The sequence below is a fragment of the Zingiber officinale genome, chromosome 10A (assembly GCF_018446385.1).
Source record: "Zingiber officinale cultivar Zhangliang chromosome 10A, Zo_v1.1, whole genome shotgun sequence".
NCBI lineage: Eukaryota > Viridiplantae > Streptophyta > Magnoliopsida > Zingiberales > Zingiberaceae > Zingiber > Zingiber officinale.
Window position 1 is genome coordinate 18,347,003 of NC_056004.1, and position 15,070 is coordinate 18,362,072.

Consider the following 15,070-nt stretch of genomic DNA (forward strand, 5'->3'; position numbering starts at 1 on the left):
GAATTATATGATATCATTTAAGAAAATATTCCAGAGTTTATTACTAAACAACCTTGAGGATAAGGTTGTTTTGAAGGACGATGGAACGATAAGATCCTTTAATTGATCTATTCAAATAAATCCTTTAACTTTATTTCCTTTTCTAAAATAAGTTTTAGACTTTTTTCTTTTTTTTCTAAATAAGTTTTAATAAGACATTTTCTATTGAAAATGTATTTTATTTTATTTTCATTTTAGATCTTTCCTTTTGAAAAGGTAGTTTAGGTCTTTATTTACAGAAACGTTATGTAATTTTGGAGGATAAGTAGTTTTCCTTTTACTTAATCAATTTCATTTGATTATTGGAGGTTGATCCCCTTTAAGTGATCACCCTATCCCCTTTTTCATTTTTCTCTTTCAATTTTCCCACGTGATAGGCCCCCGGGTTCCTATCACCACCTCGCTGCGGGACGCTGCTTTAACTGATTTCTACACCGATTTCATCAAGGGTTTCATCAACTGACGTTTAGTTCCTAAAGATTTGCGGCACTATCGGTCTGTGGTCGAGAATCCGTTGGGAATCAGATCAGCTAATGCCGATCCTTATCCAACTCGCCTGGTTCGTATCGGGATCGGTTGAGTTCACCAAAAAATACCATTTTTCGGATCAAGTTATCAACTTCTTCTGCACTAGCACTAGAGCCGTCAATTTGGGTTAGGCCCGTTGGGTTGGCCCGCCCCACCACATAATTTAAGCGGGTTGGGTTGGAATTTTATCAACCCAAGTCCGCCTCGGGCCGACCCGTCTAGGCCCGCGACCCGCGCAGGTCGGCCCGTAACAGTCTTGGGTTGACCCGCGGGTTGAGAAACACATGTAAGCTAAGTTTTATGTCAATTTATTATCTTTCTTTGTTATAATTTTGAAATTAAAATAGTATTTTCCATCCAACATAAGTATTAGTTTATGTCCATTTATATTTAAAATACATGTTTATGGATACATTTGATTGATGAACCTTTTCGAAGTAAAGCGTTGAAGATATAAAATATTTTTTAAATTTTTTAAAAAAATTTTGATGGGCCCGCAGGTTGGCCCGCCAAACCCACAACCCACCTTGGATTGGGTTGGGTTGGAAATTTTCTAACCCGCCAAGTTGATAGGTCGGCCCGCCCCGCCAACCCCCCCCCCCGCCCCCCCCCCCCCCCCCCCACAAGTTGACCCGTCTGACAGCTCTAACTGGCACTATTTTTGTAACCTAATTGTTCGTCCCTCGCTGTGGTTTCCTGCCCCTTCATCCGATACTGACGAAGCTTGAACCCGATCGAGGAAATGAATGGTACTCTTTTCTGCTTATTTTCATCTTCGGTTGAACCAGAAGTTTGTTATTTTGTTCCTATAATCAGAAGTTTGTTATTTTGTTCCTATAATCAGAAGTATTCTCTATTAGATGTATATAACATGTCCCCGGGGCCATGGTGCCACGGTAGGACATACAGGTTGTCACTCATGTACCCGCGATTCGAACCCCAGCTACGACGTATTTATAGGAATTTTTTCTCCAAATGGGGGACGTAATCAAAGGATGCTGGGCTTCTGGTTGGCCGCCACGTGCGCTTCCCGATTTATCCTGGTGGCCGGTGAGAAATTCCTGTGGGACTAGGCCGGTCACCCCAGAGATAGTCAATGAGATTAACTGGGATTATCATTTTTTTTATTTGATGTATATAACACCCTCCATTTTAAAATTTATATAAAGTTTGAATTCTGTTGAAGGAACGAGGATTTTATCATTTTCACTGCCTCTCTTTTTATCAGTGGTATTATAGCATGTATATTCCAAAGAGAGAATTATAAATGTTACTATCGATTGTATTGAATCTCTAGTAGTGCATGAAATTGAGATTTGCATAAGGTCCTTTTGGAAGATACAACTACATTATTACGGTGGGATGTTATTCATGCATAGCTAAGCAAGTTCTCATGTGTTTACTATAGATATTGATGTTTGAAGATGATCTTTTCTCTTGGATAGAATAAGATGTGTGTGTGTGTGTGTGTTTCTGTGCAATGCAAGGTGATGAACTGTAATCAGTCAAAACATAGCTGCAGGCAATTGATATGCCAAAACAATTATACTCCTTTGTATATATTATAAAGAAGGCATCAAAAATTTCACTTGGCATAGGAATGTATGTATAACCTATAATTAGAAGGTATTCCTGAATACTTATGCTGGAGGGTCCAGTCTCAATGAATAAGATTCAGGCTTGTCATTGGGACCATTGTTCTATATGACTAAAATTGACCAAGGGATATAAAGGCTGAGGTAGGCGGTTTTGAAATAGACTCATATTAGTAAATGACTTATCAAGCTTGGGATGAGGATCTATGTGCATTCACATCAGCTTGTTATTGTGAATGGAAATTTGTTGTCAAAATTTAGTTTCAGATATTCATAAATTTGCATTGCTCTGTTGAATTTTTTTGCTAACCTTAAATACTACAAAGGACATTAGGTGATTCCACAAAAGCTTGATTTTATAAGTGTGAAGTATTGCAGAGCATAATCTGTTATCTTATGCACCACAATCATCGACTATGATGATTGTGAATAAATGATGTCAAGACTTATCTGACATATCTTGATGAGTTCAATATGTTGGCAAAAAGTGAATACGTTCGCCCTTAGCGCCCCTTGTTGGAGTGTATACTAAAAGCCTAGCTTTTGTAAATATTTATTTTTAAAATAAAAGAATCACATTGGTCAATATCTGTATTTATTTGTTAAATGTAATTGTTCAATTAATTTATATAGTAAATAACATGGAGTGTGGTGTCATACTCAGAAGATCATGTTGTCGGTTCTTTATAAATTATAAATAGTTGCTCGCGACTAAGATGGAAAGGAACAAACCATAAGAATAGTTGTAGTGTAATTAAGTATTAGTTTATCTTGACTAATAAATTACACTGATATACTCTAAGTGTATTGAGTATGACTATTTAGGTAAGTTCTTTTTGTACTGACTAAATAAAAGAACTAGACCTTAGTTATTGTGGAAGTGTGTGCTCTTAATCCTAATATAATAACAAGCACATATATTTAATATTTATTTCTTTGACTTATCAAAGGGTGAGGTTTAGCTCGATAAATCAATATGCCCGATAAGTTGGAAAATGATATTACTTATAGGGTATGTTGTTGATTATAGAAGGAATCTGTGCCCTAGTTATCTAAGTTGAGAATGTCCCCAAGAGGAGCTCATAAGGATTGTCATGTTAAACCCTGCAGGTGGACTTAGTCCGACATGACAATGAAGTTGAGTGGTACTACTCTTGGAGCTAGATATTAATTAAGTGAGTTGTCAGTAACTTACTTAATTAATGGACATTCGTAATCTTAAACACAGGGAGACTAACACACTCATGATAAGAAGGAGCCCATAATGTAATTTGGGATTTGTGCGGTAGTACGATAATAACTCTCTAGTGGAATGAGTTATTATCGATGAACTTGAGTTGTGTGTTCGGGACGAACACGGGATACTCAAGCTCATCGGAAGGTCAAAACCAATTTCTCATCTGGGTCCCTGTCGTAGCCTCATTATAACCTCAAGTCCATCCAAATGTAAAGCTCTTCTTGGTGTCCAAGAAGGAGGCCGGTCCAATGCTTGGTGACCAAGCAAGGGCCGGCCACATCCTCTTCCAAGGGGCCGACCCTATTGCTTGGTGATCAAGCTAGTAGGGGTCGACCACAATAATTCAAATAAAGAGGATTGTTTTAAATTTTTAAAATATTCTTTTTGTAAAAAACTATAAGTTTTAAAAGAGAGATTTTAATTTTTAAACCTTTCCTTATTTGAATTAGGCCACATGTTTTAATAGAGAGTTTTAAAAGTTTTAAAACTTTCCTTTTTTAACCATCCTCATGGTTTAAGATAAAAAGAAAGATAAGTTTTAAAATTTAAAATTTTCTATCACATGATAAAAAAGAAAATTTTATAAGAGAGGTTTTAAATTTTAAAACATGATTTTAATTTTTAGAACTTTCCTTTTTTAATTCCTATTTTAGGAAAGAGAGCTTGCAAATTTTATTTTAGGATTTTTTTCTTGTAAAATTTTAAAAAATATATTTCCTTATTCTTGATGTGGTGGCCGGCCACCTTGCTTGGAGCCCAAGCAAGGGGCCGGCCAATTATAAAAAAAATCATCATCTAATTAATTTGGTGATTGATTCAATCAAGAGGAAAGAAAAGGAAAAATAAAAGGGAAAAGGAAAAACTCTTGGAATATTTTAATTTTTGTAAAAATTCTTCCCTTATTTACCTTAGGCAAGTATTATAAAAGAAGGGGTGAGGAGGCTTCATGAGAGACAACTCTTATTCACTTGCTTGGAGATCTCTTGGTGGCCGACCCTCTCTCTTCTCCCTTTCCCTTTGCTATATTCTCCTTGGTGGTGGTGGTGATCAGATTTTAGAAGAAGAGGAAGATACCTTTTGGGTGGTGTTCATCTTGGAGGATCGTTGCCCACACGACGTCCAAGGCGAGGCGAGGAATACGGCAGAAGATCTTGAGGTCATTAGTTTACAAAGAGAATGTATAATTAGCAATTGTTTTCCGCATCATGCTAGTTATTTCTTTTTGTAAGAATTCCAAACACAAAAGGCATTAGATCTAGTTTTTCGAATTAATTTTTCGAGTTTGTGTTTTCTTCTTTTTCGAATTTGTGATTCGATTGTTCTTTTTGGTTAACCTAAAGTTATTTAAGAAAATTAAATATTAGCTTTCCTTAAAAGGTTTTGTCTAGGTGGTGGTGGTTGCTTCCATATCCAAGAAGGTCATGTACCTTGCCATGCAGTCCTGGAAGCCAATTTTAGAAATTAATATTTAATGAAATTAATAACATAGGTGGATTTGAATCAATAGTGTTAAGTTCCGCTTGCGATTCAAATCTAAACCATTAAGAACAGATAAGTTAAATTTGGAATCAATGATGTTAAGTTCTGTCTGCGATTCCTAATTTAACTTCTAAATAACACAATAGGTTATTTAAGAAAATTTTCGACACTTGTACAGAAAATTTTTATACAGTGAAATCGGTACGTTTTCCTAGAACTAACCAACACCCCCGTCAATCCGTCCCAGGGCTAACACGGAGGAGGTAAATCACGGACGACTATTAGACTTTGGAATAGTGAATGATGAGTTCAATATGTGGCAAAAAGGCGAAACTCTCGCCCTCAGGGCCCCCGCCGCACCCTGCCCAGGGTCATCACGAGGGAGGTAAATCACGGTAGCTCGGTGGCAAGTACGCAGTGGGCCGAGACTTTTTTTTGCACAGGGATAGGGAATAAATCCCCGTTGCCCTGCGGACTCGAACCCATGTTCTCAGTGGCAAACTTCCACGCCTTTACCAGCCGAGATAACCCCGTGGGGCATGATGAGTTCAATATGTGATGGTTGTGTTGGAGGTTCGTATAATCCATAATACCAATACTATGTTAATATAAGATTTAGTATGGAAATTTGTGTAGCTTCATGTGCAAATATGCTTAAATCTATTCTTTTGGTGTCTTGAGGTTTGGAAACATTTGGTTTTGAACAAAGATAGCTTGGATAGGAGTGCACTGATGGTACAACTAGACTAGAGAAACTATAAATTTAAATTCATAAAAAATTGAAAAAAATGTAAAAAAATAATAATAAATATTGATTGAAGGAACAACACAAACTTTTGTAATATGATTTCTACAAATTTAAAAGAAAGAAGTGTTGCATTGAACCAAGCCGATATGAGCTTTTGATTGTTTATTTTGATTTCTTCTCTAAAACCATGGTCCTAGCCTATATATTCAAATGTCCAATGCAAAGAAGTTGCATTTACAATTCATTTGGTATGAGTTTAACCACATGGTTTCACGGCAGGCAGGTGTATCATTCAAGTTTTGTTGATCCAGAAGATATGTTAAAAGATTGTGGATGTCCACTTCTTCCACTGCAAAGTCACGTCGAAGGTCCTGCTCCTGTCTCTGATCCAGGTTCTCCTATGTTCCTCCAGTTTTTTATTGCGTGGGTGTGTGTTAATGGACATTCTACTTTAACGTGGCTCTGAAAGAGGTGGCTGGAGGGTTGCAGAACACTAGCACTGGGGACGAAAGCCATCATTATTTGGGTCTGAAAAAAGGTACCTGTACCGGGAGAGAGCCAATTTTCCTTTCCTGGTCTCTTTGCCCTTCCCCAGTCTTAGGACGAAAGCACAATAATTCACTTAAATCAGCTAATTTCCGCTCACCACGTCCAAACCAACTTTACATATGCAAAAATAACTCCTACGGATAGCTGAATTGGTAGAGTTGTTTTTGTTGGGCAAGGATTGATTTCCATAAGATTCATTGATTAAATGTCCTCCCAACTGAGAGATCATTCGGAATCATGATTTATCTCCTGTCATCTCTATGTGCGCAATCAGTGATGAATGCCACTCGGACTCAGAGTAAGCAAAATCACCTTGGTACTTCAGTACATATGCAAAAATATATCTACAGAGCTATTCGGGAACTATCTGAAGCAAATAAGGAAACAAGTGTAAGATTGCTAAGCAGCGCTTATAGTCTTAAAGGCACTCCTAACAAGTGGTGGCTGAAGTTCATGAACAATTTTGCAATTTCTTTCATCCAAGTGGGGAATACAACTTTCTAATTTGTTGATTGTTTGTACACTGTTCTATAGAGTTTGTTTCCCTTTTTTTGAAAATAATCTATATATCTAACTATTCGAATCGATTAATATCGGAGCTGATTAATCCAGCTCTATAAAAGTTTCTTATAGCCACTAAGATAAATCAGAGGACTTAACATTTAAGGAGGGCTATAGTGATTGCAAATGATGGTTCAGTTTAGACTAGGAAGGTTCATATAATTGTTCCATCCACATATAGGCAATGATTGGGCCATGTGATATGCTGCCAAATTAAGGTGGGAAAGTAGGCCCGTGTGCAAATGGTGGATGAGCCACGACAACTTTAATCATCAATTTGTGTTTATAGGAATACGAGATTTATGAATTAAGATTTTCATCTCCGATCTCGACCAAAGGATTGAAGACCACTTTAATTCTAATTTTCTATGTGTGAATAAAAAATAACAAACCAAACTTTAAATAGAAACAATGTAATAAAAAATGATAGAGGTAAAATAGAACATCAAGAGCAAGAAAAATCCTATTTCTACCAAACTATACACGTTATATATATTTAACAACAATGAATGGTTGTGACTATCAAACTTCATTGTTAACCTTTTTCTTTCCTTATCTTTTTCACCTAAAGAAGTCTTTTATTAGTTGCTCAATCATAGTCAAATTGCAATTGCATATTAATCCACCCAATGGATGTGAAAGAATTTGCAAAGTGGCATCCACCCAAACAGATCAAAACTAGAAATTTGGTTCTTTTATTTACTTTATGGAGACATCATATTTATCTATATATAGGATGTGATCATAGTCGTCTACATAAAATCATTTAAGTATTGTGATCTAAAGATTGCGTTTGAAGGATTTAGCTTTGGAATGTCATGATCATAGTGAGTAGCTTCTTTCAAGAGGATCGACCATTCTATCTCTATATATATGTTTGTTGCCGTGTTTGCATCACAACAGTGGTTTTAGTTACTCACCAACAAGTGATGTTGATTAGCATAATCCTTAATTAATAAAACATAAGGCTAATCATAAATGAAATAGAGTGAAAGGGTTGGTTCAATTTAATTGGAGCGATTAGCAAATTAAATATATGCTAACCACCTACTATTTTGTTTTATTAAAATTATTTTAGTAAGTAATTATCAATTAATTTTAACAGTGAGATAAAATCATTCACATTCTCTATATAATCTTAATATTGATATTAGCTCCTGGGGCTATGGTGCAGTGAAAGGACATCTAATTATCACTTAGGTATCCATGATTTGATTCCTAGTTACGATATATTTATAGGGATTTATTCTTCAAATGAGACTCGCAACTAAGAAATGTTGGGCTTTTAGGCCGTCTATCTCGAGCACTTTCTGATTTATCTTTACAACTGATGAAAATTTTTTATGGAGTTAGACCGATCGCTCTAAATTCGACATTACTTGATTAATTAATTAATTTTTTAATATTGTTTTGATTCACATTAACTTTCCTTAATATTTATTAAAATAAAAAAGTCTATGCTTGGTGTGAGGGTAATATTAAGTTCAAAAGAATTTATATACCCTATATTATATATGATATTATCCACATGTGAATTTTAATGAAGACACTTTCTATCTTATAAATTTAATGATTTTTTTTTATATGTATTTTTAATGTTAAACTGATGAACTATTAATAAAATTGGAATGTCACGACACGAGCCACTGCGTTTTGTAACTTTATTTAGTAGATAAAATGTGGGATTAGATTGTATATCACATAATTAGTTAGTGTTGAATTCCCGAGATTATTTTTGGTATAATCAATTAAGTTAAGTTATGTTCTGTTTTTACTTACTCTATGTGTCTAAGTGTGCAGGAACTTAGGAGCAAAAAACGTCGAACAGAAGATGCGGCTAGTGAAAAGGACGACATGAGAGAGTCGACGAGTTCGGTATATCTGAGGGACGATGTGTCATGGAAGAGTACACCGGTGGACGAGAAGAACGTACTCGGCATTCGAGAGACGAGAAGCCGGAGTAAAAGCCTGCTCGAGGAGAAGGCCGGAAATTGAATTTGGGTGAGTCCTATTTCGGTTGGCCGCAATCACCCAAACGAACGGAGAGTCAAAGGAAAATTGGAGTTATTTATACGTTACAAGTAGAAGGCGCCCTCCATGATTGAGGGCGCCCTCCATAGAGGGCGCACTCCATGATGTAGAAGGTGTCCTCCATAGCATTGAGGACACCCTCCATAACTTTGAGGGTGTCCTCGACCTAGCCAAAGTTGATCGTTCGTAGTGGATAAAGTTTTATCCGTACCGTCTCGCTGGAGGCACTCTCCATACCCTTGGGAGGTACCCTCAAGCTATAGATAGAATTTCTATGAGCTATAAAAAATTTCCTAAAACTAGAAAATAATCAATCAACTCTTGTATCAACTTCCTAGCAATAGTCTGAGCATTCAAAGATTGTAAAAGACTTCTCCGTCTACATGAAGAAATTTTCTAATGATGTCATTATCTTGAATTAATAATAATCATGGTTATAATCAAATAAAATTAGGAGTCTCTTCTTTCGATTCTTTTATTATTTATTTTTATTATATTATTATTGTTAATCTGAGTTCAAAATTCGAGAAAAATTTTGATTTTTTTTTTTTTTAAGATTATTCAACCTCCTTTTAGTCTAGTGTATAAAAAAAATCAAAACAGAGTTCTAGAAGTTATCGAATAAAAAAAAATAACAACCTGTGATAATTAACTTATTCTATAAAAACCTTTTACTAATCACTGGGATAAATGTAGAAATACCGGTGATGAAATATCCAAAACCCCAACATTCTAGATTGAGGATACCGAATCAAAAATACCAAAAAGAGGGTGATCCTGTCCATAAAACAGCGTCTTCCTATCATTGTAGCTTTGTCCCCGATCCGGCGTTTGTACGGAGAAACGCAGTTTAAATGTGCGGATCCAGCGTATGCCACATCATCGTGCATCCAGATTTCATAACGATGTACGAATTGTAGTTTAATAATAATAATAATAATAATAATATGCAATTGAATTTATTTTCTTCGTATCAATTGAGGCTTTAACTGATTAAGTTAAAATATTCACTTTTTTATTCGGGCAGGTTAATAAACGAATTTAATGGGTTTAAAATACTTTAAAATACTCTTCACCTTAAACAATTATAAAATCAATAAAAACTGACTGCCAATATTCATGTGGGATTTTCACCAGCTGGCGAAATCAATGCGATTGACCACAACCACATGGTCGTAGTCCGGCTAGGTAGATTTAATTACGGTTCAGAATCAATTGTTTAATAGTTCGACCGTTTAAAATTATCGATTTGAGGATTCCTATCTCATCGACCCTTAACATTTCAACCCTTAATATTTATCATCTTATGATTTATGGTACAATTCAAAATTATTATATTAAAAAAAAAATTATTTAAAAATAAAAAAATGACTTACACTCATTTAAATTGTCTACATATATCTTTAGGATATAAAAAAAATCAAAATCTATATGTTTCTTTTACATTTTTACTTTTTTATATTAGGAAATAGTGTTATTAGTCATTTCCATTTCTCATTCCCGTTATATTTATTTCTTCAATATCAAAATATTCGATTTCATTATCTTAAAATTACATTCCTTGAATTTTTTTTCGGCTCTAATTCAATCGTCGAGTAATGCTTAGTCATCTAATGAGTCGAGAGATAAAGTCGATCGTCGTTCATCTAATATATTATTGTCGACATTGAATGCCTGCTACACAATAATAATTAACACTGAACAAACTAAAATTTATTTGATGATAATGGAGAGGACGAGAAAGTTTTGAGCCTTTTATGACCATCACTTTATAATATCGAAATTTTCACTATCTGTTTAATTAAAATAAAAAAATCATAAAATAATTTTCAATTTATGTGTGAAACTTAAAGATTCTCATAGACATTTGGTCATTCTTTTAATAAAAATTATGTTTTTGTAAGTTTTATATTACTATTAGTTATTTATTATCTTTAAGAAATATTTGTTTATATTCCATATTTTATATAATATTTATTAAAAATATTATATAAATAAATTATATATAATATTAACTATATCAGAAAAAAAATCTTTAAATGAGATTAAAATGTCAAAATACAAAGTTAACATTTAGTAAAACTTCTAATTTAAATCTAGAATTTAAAGCAACTACAATTAAATAAAATTTAGAAATAAAATTTAAAAAATTCTCATTTAGTTTTTATAACTAATATACAAGAAAATTTATTATTAATATATATTCATTTAAAATTAATATTATACTTAAAAATTCTCTAAAACTAAATGAGCATTAAGATAATAAACTCTAAGAAATTAGTTCAGTTGCGTTGTTAAATAATTTAAATTTTAACAAATTCTATTATAAATATTTTATTACTGTGAAAATAAATATATATTAATATTAGTATTTTATAAAAAAAAAACATAATAATTATTTATATTAGAATAAATTTTATAATAATTGATATGTTGATATATCATATGAAAATTTTTTAGGTCTAATTTCATTAGTTTTACATAATTTACTATAGATGCATAAATAACAAATTGTAATTTTAATTAGTTTAATATGATTTTCTAAAATTTTTAATCCATCTTGAATATATAAATTTAAAATATGACATACACAATGAATATGAAAAAATAAATCACCAATGATGGATTTCAAAATAAATTTAGATATTCTATACAAGCGGTATTAGAACTGTAATTATTTAATGATATTGAAAATATTTTATGAGTTAATATATGTTCTAAAATTAAGTAAATAATTATACGATGTCACGAGTAGTATGTGATTCATCAACAACTTTATAAGCTAATAATATTTTTTGGAGATTTAAGTCGATTCAAGTAATTACATTAGTACTTTCTTAGAAGACATTCAATTTTATTATTGGTGGATTGAATATTAAGGTACTCATATGGATTCACTATTTTCTTTTCCTTCCTAGAAATGATGAACTTCCTCGGTTTCCATCTATTGTAGTTGAAAGTTGGAAACGAAAAAACATAGAAATTGAGACTTAAGTTAAAAACATATAGAGAATGTAAAATTGAGAATAAGAGTAGAGATAATGTGCGTGGACAAAGGCGAATTTATATTAGTATCCGAGGGGGCCATTACTGCCCCCCAAAATATATATATATATATATATATATATATATATATATATATATATATATATATATATTCCTAGTCTGTCGATTTTTAGAGGCCTAAATCTATAATTGACTATCTTGTCAAATTGGTTGCAATTTAGATCGATGATTCGGGTTAATGGACAATCGGTCTGTTGACTCAGTTACGGATGCGGACCATGTCTAGCCCAGATCCGGCCTAGGATCAAGCATACGACTAGGTTGAAAATCACAATAGGCTCATAAGCTTTCATCCAAATCAAATCAATATAAAATTTCCACCAACAATCGATATGATTTACAATTACAACTTCTAATTGGAGTTAGCTACGCTCATCACACCTCTTGACTATGAAATGACGAGTAGATTCATCATTGCCAAGTAGAATCAATCTCTTAATCATGAAATTATGATCAAGTTAATAGAAATTTAAACTATTTAAAAAAATAAATATATATTTTTTTATAAATAAAAAATATTTATTGATTTTTTTCGAAATTATTTTTGATTTAAATTAATTGATCATGAGCATGCGTCGTGAAAACCAGAAAAGTTATAATAATGATTGGAGCGTCGAGCGCATGGTCGGACCCTAACCACGTGGGCCCCGTACCAAAGCACGACAGCCAAGCCACGTGACAGTGGACCCTGTCCCCTCCCTCGATGCCCTTTCATTGTTTTTTATGGCAAAAAAAAAAAACCTTATTTAGTTTTGCTTTAAATTTTCATTTTCATTCTTAGTAAAAATGAAAATAAAAAATAATAATTAGAATTGACTCCTTTTAGAAATATTAAACTCTAATAAAGAAAAAATGGTAAATATTTTTTTATTTAAAAAAACACACTTTTAAAAGATTATGTATTGATTGAATAAGACAATTAGGTCACCTAAACCAATCGAGTTATTACTTGAATCAATTAACATGCTTGAATAGATCGATACGAAATTAGTCATCTTGACTAACTCGATTGTCCTTATCTGGGTGATTGATCTGACTTGATCATATGGCCCAACTGAATTAATAGGGCAATTGACATGATGATCTTAGCTAGACAAATTTAATTAATTGGTTTAATTAATTTAATCGGTTGATAAATTAATTGTCTTAATTAGCTAGACCACCCACTCCCTCGACCTCATTGATACAAGACAATTGATAAGTTGTTTGGCGAAATGATTTATTAAAAGTCAACAGCTATTTAATTTAGTGAGCATCACTAAATTAATCTTATTAATTAAAATTATTCTAGGATAATTCAATTTTAATCAAAAATATTCTATGATCGAGTAGAGTAATATTTCAAAAATCAAATTATGGGTAGATATTTTTTTTAACAACTTTTAAAAGAGAAATATTTTTTTGACGATATAAATAATTTTAAAGAAATGCAAAATAATGGAGAAGGAATGGGTAAAGGGAGAAGAATCATAGAGGGCACAAGGCTCGTGCCAAAAAGTCACCTTCTAGGCTTCTATTCCCTTCTCTTCCCTAAGCCACCTAGATTAGACGCTAAGCCATGAAGCTAATACGCTAAGCCCTCGCGGGCATAGTTCACCGATTAAGACGGGAGTGAATCATAGTTTGATTATATGTTAGGATATGTTTAACGCTGAAGTTAGTAGAAAAATTTAGGTTTAACGGTTATGACCCGAAGTATCTATGGGCGAAAAAGTTTATGAGTTTATCTTCATGGGTAGAATACTAATTCGGTATTGAATGATTTTTAGGGATGATGAATACCGTGGAGGTTAACTTTCGACGACTTAATGTTGCAATTCCATGATTCGCCCTTGGGGAAATTTGATGGTAAAAGTTAGACACATGATGAAAAAAAAAAAAACTAAAACGCCATTGTATGACAAAGGGAAGCAACCTAAATTAGGGGTGGACCCACGAGTCCTTATGATAGATCCTGCTCAATCTATTCCCTAACCTATTTAAATTATAGAGGTGTCACATGCTCTCAACCGAAAGATGTTCAAAAATATCATAATGTGTTTTTTTTTTATTTAGCATTTATATATTTTTTTTTTTCATTTTTATGCATTCCTCTTTCCCTCTCACAATATCAATTTTCTTTTACTTGCACTTCAATGTCGTTGATATTTTATTCCTCTTGTTCTGGTAAGCAAACTTAAGTAGTTGGGATATCCACATTGTTAGAAACCAAAGTCGAGTGTTGGTTTGTTAGTCAACAATTCGAATATTTCGATTTTAAATGTCATCAAAGTAATTAACTAACCGGTTATATACAACAACGATAATCAAATCTTATCTATTAAATAAAGTCGGCTACATGTATTTACTTTTTACTGTATTATCATTTTATATTTAAATAATTTTTATCTTATTTTATTATTACTAACTAAATATTATTTTATTCTTACTCTTCCTTATTCAATTCAAGTTTGTTATAGAGTATTTATTGACCATCTATGAACATTTTCATACTATCATAAATATATCTCACGGAGTTTTTTTTTCTCAGTAGGTACAACTCTGACTTTCTCTTTAATTATTTTCACTTATTATTATATTCATTCTTGTATATCTACACATCCAATTTAACATCTTGATTATCTCTATAACTATCATCTTTTATGGATGTGCTAAAAAACACATGATATTTTTATCTATTTTAACTATCAATCATTTTCTTATTTTACATAAATAATCCTAAATAAAACCACGAACTAGATTTTACATAAATTCAATAAAAAAGTAAAATAAAAAAAAAGGATTTATCATGTAGTTTGATTTTTAGAAAACATCTCTTGTGGGAAAGGATCCACACTAGCACAAGTGCATGTGATGCGTGGGGACAGTTGCCCACCCACATATTTAGGTATATTTGTGCGGGGAGTAAAGAGGAACCCTTAATATCTTCGTCTCTTGAATGAGAGCTTTGACCTTAAACACAGAGAGCTATGCCGTAAGCACAAGGCTTTCATTTCATTTCATTTCATTTCATTCAAACTCATTCAATTGTGTACACATAGCTGGATGAAAGGCTTTTGTTAGTTTAAGTAGCCATCAAATTAGGAACTTGTATCGAAGGGACCACTTTAGAAATAGTAAAAAAACTTTCTCAATTCTTCCTCTTTTCCTCTCCTCTCCTTTCCTACAATCGATCGCCCTAAACCGACGTATCTTTCGGGCCATTATTCATAGATATTTAACTTAAAAATGGCATCT